Here is a 9829-nt window from a genome sequence, read left to right as displayed (position 1 = left end):
AGTTGATTCCTGGAGTCACTTCTGACCAGTAGTTCTTCATGACTGATATCTTCCTAGGGAGACGGATTTAAAGGATTTAAGGACTTAGCTCACCGGATTCACCCATTTAAAATTTGATATAAATTAAGTTCCTCTTTGTGAACCAATACTGTCCATTTTCAGCTAAGTCATCTGCGGTGGAAGAATTGAGTACGAGACGTCAATTTTCTCTTGTGTCTTTAGCCCGGGTGATCAAATCCGATAAACAAAATATTTGAAGTTCAGAGCTAAGGTAGAATTAATCGGCTTTATAAAATTGACAATAATTGTACAGCTTTTATCAGCCTCTCTGCAGGCAAATTTGAACCAGAATACACAGGTTGGGAAGCTCTATTACATATTAATAAGCCAAATCATTTAAATTAAAAATCCTTTTTCTCAAGGGGTAACAAGCTGACTAAAGTAACAGGCGCCTAACAACCAGCGCGGATTAAAAATGAAAACCCATTTATTGATTACTTGGGCTTCAAAATTTATTCAAGTTGAAAAACGAAACAAAATCAAATTGGCTTATTTTGATAAAATCGTGACAATAACACAACTGAACCGAATTGATTTCTTTTAATCCGGTTTAAAGTGTCATTTTATGTAAGGATATAAATGTGACAAAATAATTCATAATGTTTTAATAAGCTTGATACATTTCTTTTGTATGTTTATAGAATCAAGTTCAATACCATCTAGGAACGACATAAGTCCTTTACATACACGTACACGTATACGTGCTTCTGTCTTGGACCCTGCTCTTCTAGAAAGTCTATCCAAAATACCAGGACTTATGATTCCTTCAGGTGCTCGAGATATGGTATTTGATGGAAAAATCATAGGAAGGGAGCAAAATGGTAAAGCTAGTCCATACAGGCAATTATCGTCAATTACTCTACTCAAGCCAAAGTATGATACACGAAAGAATAAATTGTTGTACGTGACTGAGAACATTTTAGACCATGATTGGTTATTACTAGTATCTCAATATGCTCATGCTAAAGGATTTAATGTTAATATAATGAATCTCAGTGCTATTAAAGCGGTATTGGATGCACATGTCGCTCGAGTTCAACAGGATCGTCATGGTCGCCAGAGAACATCGAATCGCCGAGACGACGAGCCCACCGTTCAACAAAGTTTGTTTCATATTGATCCTCCGAAAAACGGGTTAAATATTCTTCGAGATAATCTAGGCCACAAAACCAACCTTCAACCGTTTGACGAACCTGTTCATACAGTCAGACCCAGAAGTTTGAACCTACGAGCCTTGCTAACTTTTGATAGACGGAACAAAAATATCAACCAATAATGTTAAACTATGCTATGAATGTGCGAATGATATACCGTGTGTATTGATTATGTAGATCAATATTTTAACTTTGTCTAGACTGGAACATCGCAGTATTTGTACAGTAAATATTCATACAATAAAAGAAGTAAAATATAAAATGAAATAGATAGATAAACGTTTATTTTTCGGCCTGCTGGTATTAAAATATGTACTTGCTTACACTTCCATTTTTTACAGAATTTTCTTGCAAGTACCTCTTAGAAATTAACGTCCATCCATACCTTATATATAATCCGCTCGCTTTTATAGCCTAGCCTTCCTCGCTTCGCCTCGCCACGTCTCGCACGCATGTAGCTATTTTCTCGCTATGCCTCGCATTGCCAGCTTCTGCCTCCGCGACTAACACCTAATACTTATGCACTATTTACAATATTGACATTTTTCTTACACCTACTTTCTCTCCTATTTAAAAGTTTTCCTTCTCCATTCCTCTTCCTTCTCGTATTCTCTATCTTACCCAACACCCCTTTCACCCATGCTACTGCCATTCTGTCCTCCTTTTCATGCACCAATAGCCACATGCTTATCCCACTCATTTCTACCTCTGCATACTCCTCCAACCAGTGCTTAACTTTTTTCTCCACTTTCCCGCACAATTCACACGTTCTCTTTTCTTTAGAAAGCCAGAACCTATTAAATTCCTCCATGTAACGGCATCTTATTCTCGGTTCCCGTTTAACCTTGACTCTCTTATGCTATTCATCTCGCACCAACACTCCCTAAACAGCTTACTTCCCCCTTCTTCCAAAAATTTCTCCTCATATTTACACGCTTGACTCCCCGCTATAATCCGTAGATTCGTTCTTTCTGTCTCCCTCCTCACAATATAGTTTGGCGTATTCCTTTCCAACCACAGTACCTCTTCCTCAGCCCCTACACCTGCCTCCCTACCACACTTGCCCTTCTCACACTCTCTTTTATATGACCATCCATTCCCCCCTTCCTATGAAACAGGAAGCCTAGGTACACAAACTCTTTCACCTCCTGTACTATTTTTCCCTTCTTCCACTCCTCACCCTGATCTCTTCCACCTTTTTTGCTGAACACCATAACCTTGGACTTTCCCGCATTTAACTCTGACCTATTTTTGTCCAAGTATCTTCTCAACTTTTGCATCATCTCCTTTGAAACCTCGCAGCTCTTTGCTAGCAGTACTATGTCATCTGAATATGCGAGTGACCATATCCTGACTCTTCCTACCCTAACTCCTCCTATCACTCCGGCCGCTAGCTTACTTTCCATATCCACGCTTAAAATTGCAAAAATCGTTGGATTAAGCAGGCGCCCTTGCCTTAACCCACCTCTCCATCCACAAACCCTCATAGATGCTCTCTCCTCCAGTCATCCTATCTTTCGTTTCCTAATATATCTCCCTTACTCTCTCGATCAAACCTTTCTTCACCCCTCTTTCTTCCATTGCCTCAAAGAACCTCCCTCTATTCACCGAAGGGAACTCGCCCCTTAGATCAACAAAAAACGCGTACACTTTGGCACCTTTTTTTTTTTGTAAATAGTATTCCTTTTTTGCCAAAAGGCCGCCTGCATCTCCGTCAATATTCTTTTCTCAACATCCTTCCGCAGCCTATCTGCCAACACCATCGCGTATATTTTGTACGCCGTACTCATTAGCGTAATTCCTGTGTAATTTCCCTGCTCTTTCTTATTGCACATCACCTTAAACTCCTTCCTCATTTCTACGTACTTCGCCCTTTTCACGGTTCCTTCCTTCCACTTTTTGTACTTCTTTTTCACCTTTCTCTTCATTATTTTACATTCTCTATCCCATTACGGCTTCACCATTCCTTTCTTCTTCTTTCTAAATACATTATTTTGCGCACACCCTTTCAATTTCTCTTTAAGATCCTCCTACATTTCGTCTACCAACTTTCCCTCAAAGCTAACGCTGCCCAACTTCTCCTGATACTGCTCTATCGCCACTCTTGTCCATTATTGACCATTATCCTATCGCCTCTCATTGTCCCTTATATATTTTTGATCACATTGTCTATCACCGATACCCTTATCTTACACATATAAGTGTATTATCCCTTTTCGTTATTGATCAAATGTATCTTTTCTGATGGATATTCAATCTTATTATTTGAAAATTAATTTCTTAGATTTAAAATTAATATTTTTAGTTACAGATTCATAATTTTAGTTCAAAATTCAATACAAATTTTGTTTAATATGTTACTTTTTTGTTTGAAAACTTTTTTTTTTATTCTGAAAATGTCTGAAAATTTAATTGCAAATGTTTGATTGAAATATTAGGTTGAAAGATGACTGTTTTTATTTGAAAATAAATTGTTTTAATTAAGAATGTAATTCTTGTATCTTTTGTTCTAAATTAATCTTTTTCGGTTGAAAAGTCAACTATTTTTTTAGGGTTCGCGTACATATGTTACGTTTATCTGAAGAAATGCGTGGTTGATGCCTTATACAATTTTATATGATAGTTTGCACTATGAGTGTGTAGAACGTATTTAGAAACAAAAAATTTTTTAAATTAACATTATTTAAAATTATTATTATTGCAAATTTAATGATTGGATACCGGTAAATTTGGATTCTTAAATATTTGATTAATTTCATTCTTTTAATCTTCGATATTGTCAAAATAACAAGTGATCACAAATTTTACGTTTTGGTAAGTAATTTAATTTACATATTTCATTAATTAACTAGTTTAATCAGTAGGTTTGGAATAAATTAAGCGTTTTGTAAACAAAATTGAATTAGGCAAGTACATACACATTTTAAGCACTTTTGAATAACGAACACCATATTGAATTTAGTCTTAACAAAATAATGTACAAAATGTGAAAAAAAAATTTTTTCAGAAAATTGTATATCTTTTAAATATATTCATCTCCAAGATCTTTACTTTTGAAGCAGAAAAAAGGTTTTTGTAAAAGGTTTCAAATAATTTAGTTTAAAATTGTTTGAGATTGATTTGTTGAATTTTAATTTTCGTATATATCTAATCTTTTTTTTTCAATTTTTAAGTTTGATATTCAATAAAAATTCACGATCTTAGAATTATTGATTTCAATTTTTTTGAATTCAAAAGCTAATATACTTAAATTCTTTGATTTCTCAATAAAGTAGTCCGGCTACTGGAAAAGCTACGCAGAGCTATGTAAATTATTTTTTTGTGAAATATGAAATTAAATATAAAATTTGGTTAGCATTGCAATTAATAAATTGGGTATTCAATTTTAATGCAGAATGATATAAATACAATGGGTTTTGAATAATAATAAAATGTAAATTCAAATATTGATTTGACAAATGCACAGACACCCATTTCCCGATTTCAGCAGAAGCTGCTTGCTAAATTTCAAATAATATTTTCTATCTTCAAAACAGTTTTCTTAACAATATTTAACGTGTTTTAAAGTCAAAATTAACCATTTTTGGGGCCCACGAAAGGCTTTTCCATGAGATCTAATGTTTTTTACACGACTTTAAACAGTGATAATTCAGATTTTAACCTGGAAAGGGCCCATACGAAAGTCAATATTTTAAAAAGGACATATTTCTAAAATAATTAATTCGTATGATTTTTCATCAGACTGATCCAATAGCCGCTACTTTAATTTAGAAATTACTCAAACATAGCATAATGATCAATTTATTATACGCAGAAAAGGTTTTTTTTTGAAAATTTTTGTTAGAATTTTTTTTTTATGAATACAGCGGTGGAAACTGAAAGTGGAACATTTTAAGCAAATAACAATTCAGTTGCGGTTCTCCCACTACGTGATTTCACTACTCAGATGAATTGCTGCCGCCGAGCCTGGTCAGCGGGAGTCCTTTGTACCTAATGAGGTTCAAAAAGCCGAATAATAAAGTTTTTAAATTTAGCTCTTGGTAATTTACGAATATAATATTTGAAATCTGCGAATTATAAAAATCTAAAGATAGGTTATTTCACTTAAAAAGTTGAAAATTAGAGAATAAAGGTTAAAATTTTTCTGAAATTTTATGGAAATTTTGTTAGTGTATTTTACTTCAATCGAAGACAGTAGCTTTAATATATTGACGCAATATTGAACTTAAATTCGGAAAATTGCGCAAGATAAAGTTTGGCCACAATCGAGAATTTGTTAACTAACATCATAAATTTGATTTATTTCTTAAACAATCGTACTTATCAAAATCAGATTGACCAAAATGTTTTTTTTAATAGGTTGCCTGAAAAAGACATTTTTTCCGTAAAATAAATAAAAATTATAAAAAATATTTTCCACAGTTACCAGTACTTGAATTTTAAATTACATTTGTAATTTGAAAGTGCTTCTGCGTAAATAATTAAACTAATCTGAACAGAGCATGAAAAAACTCACAAATCAAAAGCAGATTCTCAAGCTATACGTATGAAAAATAGAAACTTGTGCTACCTGAAATTCACTAATAAAAGATTGATTTTAAAGAATGCTATTGCTTAAGAAATGAAGAAAGTTTATCATGTTTTTTTAATGAGTTTCGAAATTAGGCTAGAAAATATACAATTCATACTTTTTTTTGCTGGGAGTATGAAATTATTCCAGCATGATTTTAAAAAATGCGATTCTTTTAGAAATGAAATAAATGTATGATATTAGTAAATAAGTTTACAAACCTTCTCCAATTTCAGCTTCCAAAATTTCCCCAAAATTAACTAAAATATTGCGCTAATAAATTAAGGCTACTGCGTTTGATTTTAGTAAAATAGACTCAACATTTGTTTCTGAAAATTCACATCAACTTGAACATTTATTTTTCAATTTTCAACTTCTTAAGACGAATAAAATACCCTTGGAATTGTTATAATTCGCAGAATTCAAATATTATATTTGTAGATTACCAAATTCCGAATCAACAAAATGTTGTATTCGGCATTTGAGTCCTCATTAGGTATGAAGGACTCCCGCTGACCAGGCTCGGCGATAGCTGTGCGGCTGAGGGGAAACCGCGTAGTGGGGGAACCGCAGGCAAATAGCTGGGCCTGAAATAACCAATAGCCTTTCTCCATTTGTGAATTTGGTGGGAGAAAGAGGGACATTTGGGCCTCAGGCTCGTAGTAATTAATACCACACTCTTCATCGATTTCCGAGTAAGAAACATTCATTTTCATCCAATATTTTTCTTTTTGTTTTCTTCTTGTGGCAAAACTAAATATTTTATATAAAAAATAATAGTAAATAAAAATGGTGAACGTTGGAAAAATTAGAGAAGATAAAAAAGTGAAAAAGGAAATAAAATCTGAAGCAGCGCCGGGGATTAAGTATTCGGAAATAAATAAACCAACTGACGATTGTCTTATTCAAATTTTTTTGCACCTGACGACGATAGCTGATAAAGTCCGTATAGGAAAATGTAACCATTTCAGAATTATTATACAATATTAAATTTAAACTCTAAGAATATACAGAAAAAAACATCAAAGAAATGAGTACGTTGCGGATTAGAGTGGCAAAAAAATTTTACTTCAGATTTTTGGTGATTGAGCCCCCCCCCCACTATTGGTTCTTTTTCCGCAAAAAGCTAACTCGCAATTTTATCACATTTATACGTGCCTCTAGGCTGAGCGCTGAGTCATATTTTTTTCTCAATAATATTTAGCAAATTTTTCAAGCAATTTAAATTTGTTTAAACAATTTTTTTCCGTGAATCGTGAATATTTATTATTTTCTTCAATCAATGACACATTTATCTGATATTAACAATGCGTCTATGAGGAGCCAAAGCCAAAAAAAACACATTAAGTTTAACCATGTTTTTTGCAATGTAATCTTTTCTGGCCTTCGCTTCTTACCAATTGTCGAACAATGTTTGCATTTGAATAAATCACAGCTTTTTTTGGGAAAAATTTCTTTGCAACTCTAAGGTTTCCAGTTTTTTGAAATACGCATCCTAGCGTAAAGTGGCTTGGAGAAAATAAGTAGATATAATTTAGGCGAAAAATATTATTTTAGTTTTTTTAAATTTTGTATGTATTCTTATCATTAAAGTTGATTACAAATTTGTAAATTTTTTTAGAATCTCTATTAATAATCCTGTTTACCACGGATAAATAAAAAACTAAGCGTCCTAACAAAAGTGAATAATAACAAAGTTGTAAATTGGTTTTGGGTGTACAATGTTTATCCATTCATCTTTTGTCGTATCTTGCATACTTTGAACGAAAAATCTAATTTCTTTTCATTACTTTTTGTGCAGTCAAAATTTAAATATTCAATTCTTCGAAAAAAAATTTAAAAGTTTTTATGATAATCGTGTAGGGCCTGCAAAAATTAACGTTTTTAATTTTTTGACTTTTTTCACATCTTAAGTTATTTAGCTTAACATTCTCGTTTATTTTTTGTATTTTTTTTTTTTTTTTGGTCTAACTCTGGTAAATTTTTTTTCTATTAAAAAAGTCATTAGAAGGAAATGTTTGTCTTTGCAAGTACTATACGAATAACCGTACAGAGCATTTTTGAATTTCGAAAAAAGTGGTCTCAAAATTGTTCAAAATGCGCTCACTTTTCGAATTGTTATGCAAAATGGTTGGCTGACGAACCTGATCCTCAGTTTTTGACACTAAAGAAGAGTATCAGACTTTGACAAAAACAGGGAGGGTGGTAAAATTTTATACCAAATTTAATACCTTTACTGAAATTTTTTACTACGTTAAATTCAATTGCTTTGAGAAAATTAAATTCCTGTTTTTGTGAACATTCTCTGTCCTGTTTCATTTCGACGGATTCTACAAATGTCAGGCTATTGTTTCGTTATCGTTAAGAAACCGTCGATCATCTTATTTCTTGTTTGGAAAGTTATAGGAGCATAATTTACATTACAAACTGTAATCAAAAATAATGAAGTTCTTAATTATTAGGAAACGTTTAAAAAAATAATAGGTTATTTATTCCTCCTGAAAGCTTAGCTGAATAAAGTTAGCCTAATTCTTATCCGTAGTGGAAATATAGACTACACAGAAAATAAAGAAGATAAACTTTTCATCAATTTCCGACGAGAAATTCTCTGCAACAAAAAATAACTTTACAGTATAAACTTTACACAAATATCACTTAAACTTTCTTTTGTTTTTCAATTACAAACACATGTTTTTTGAAAGACGCGAATTTGGCCAAACAAAACTTTATCGCTCTAAAAAGTTTCCTGTAACAAATTTTATTGTTAGTTTTTTCTGTGTAAAGCTTAGCTGTAATAAGATGATGGATGCTTTCTTAAAGGTAAGGGAACAATATTTGTAGAACTCATCTTAAGTTCACAGATTCCATTTATCTATGGAGGTTATTTATTTAAAAAATACTATACTATACTTACAGTAATTAAATGTAATTGTTCAAGTAAATTACATACTATTGTTCAAACAGTATGTAGTATACGTTCTAAGATAAGGAAATATGGAATAATAAGTGAAATGGTTTGAAAATACTTGTTAATTGTTTAAATAACACCTAAAAATCTTGATAGAAAAAATGGTACCCCTGACATTCGTTAATTAGCTCATCAATGGCAGAAAGGTATAATTGCTAAATTTTTAGAGAAAAAAAATAGTACTCTCAACATTCGTTAATTGTGTCATTAATATTAGTTTTTAACCACGAGAGATTTTTCCAGTCAGCAAAGAAAAAAAGTATCATCCAAAATATAAAGTTTTTAAAAGAAATTACCAGATTTTTTTAAAACAAAATAAGTGAATTTTTAAAAAAAGTGATCAATTTTCTGACACAAATGGAATGACTGTATTTTCAATGGAAAAATTAATTTTCATTAAAAAAACTCAACGAAATAATTACTATTTTAACTTGAGAAATGAATTGTGAACTAAAATGGTGAACTTGTCACCAAGAAAATAAATATTCTATAACGAAAGACCTTCAGCAAATTATAGAAATATCCAAACTAATAATTTAATTATCAATTTGAAAAGATAAATGTTCAACTGAACATGGAATAGTTGAATTTTTATTTGAAAAATAATAATAAATTTCTAAAACCATTTTGATTGATATTTAACAATAAAGTTACTTTTCTGCGTGTCAAATATAAATTTATAATTATTATCTTGGATGCGTATGTTTTGATTAAATAAAATGATACATTTTTCTTACTATTACACTTCAAAAATCAAATTTGGATATTAAAATAAAATAAATTTATTTGCAAACGTGTCCAGAAAACTTAGTAAATGGAATCTTCTAGAAAACTTGAATCAAATTTAATTTTAAAGAATTGTAATTAAGTAGAAAAAATGGTGTCATTCGTATTAAATTTATTAAAATTTGATCCACATAATAAAGAATATATGTAAATTACATCCAATTTTCTCAAATTATGTAAAATTTTTCATAAATATGTAGGGGAAAGTGGGGAGTCTTGAAGCATGGGGAGTCGCGAAGCACGACTATAGATGGCACTGAGCAGTGCTTTTGATAGCTCTCATATACTCTC

The sequence above is a fragment of the Belonocnema kinseyi genome, chromosome 1 (genome assembly GCF_010883055.1).
Source record: "Belonocnema kinseyi isolate 2016_QV_RU_SX_M_011 chromosome 1, B_treatae_v1, whole genome shotgun sequence".
Taxonomy (NCBI): domain Eukaryota; kingdom Metazoa; phylum Arthropoda; class Insecta; order Hymenoptera; family Cynipidae; genus Belonocnema; species Belonocnema kinseyi.
The sequence above is the reverse complement of the archived record's forward strand: the minus strand, read 5'-3'. Positions refer to the sequence as shown.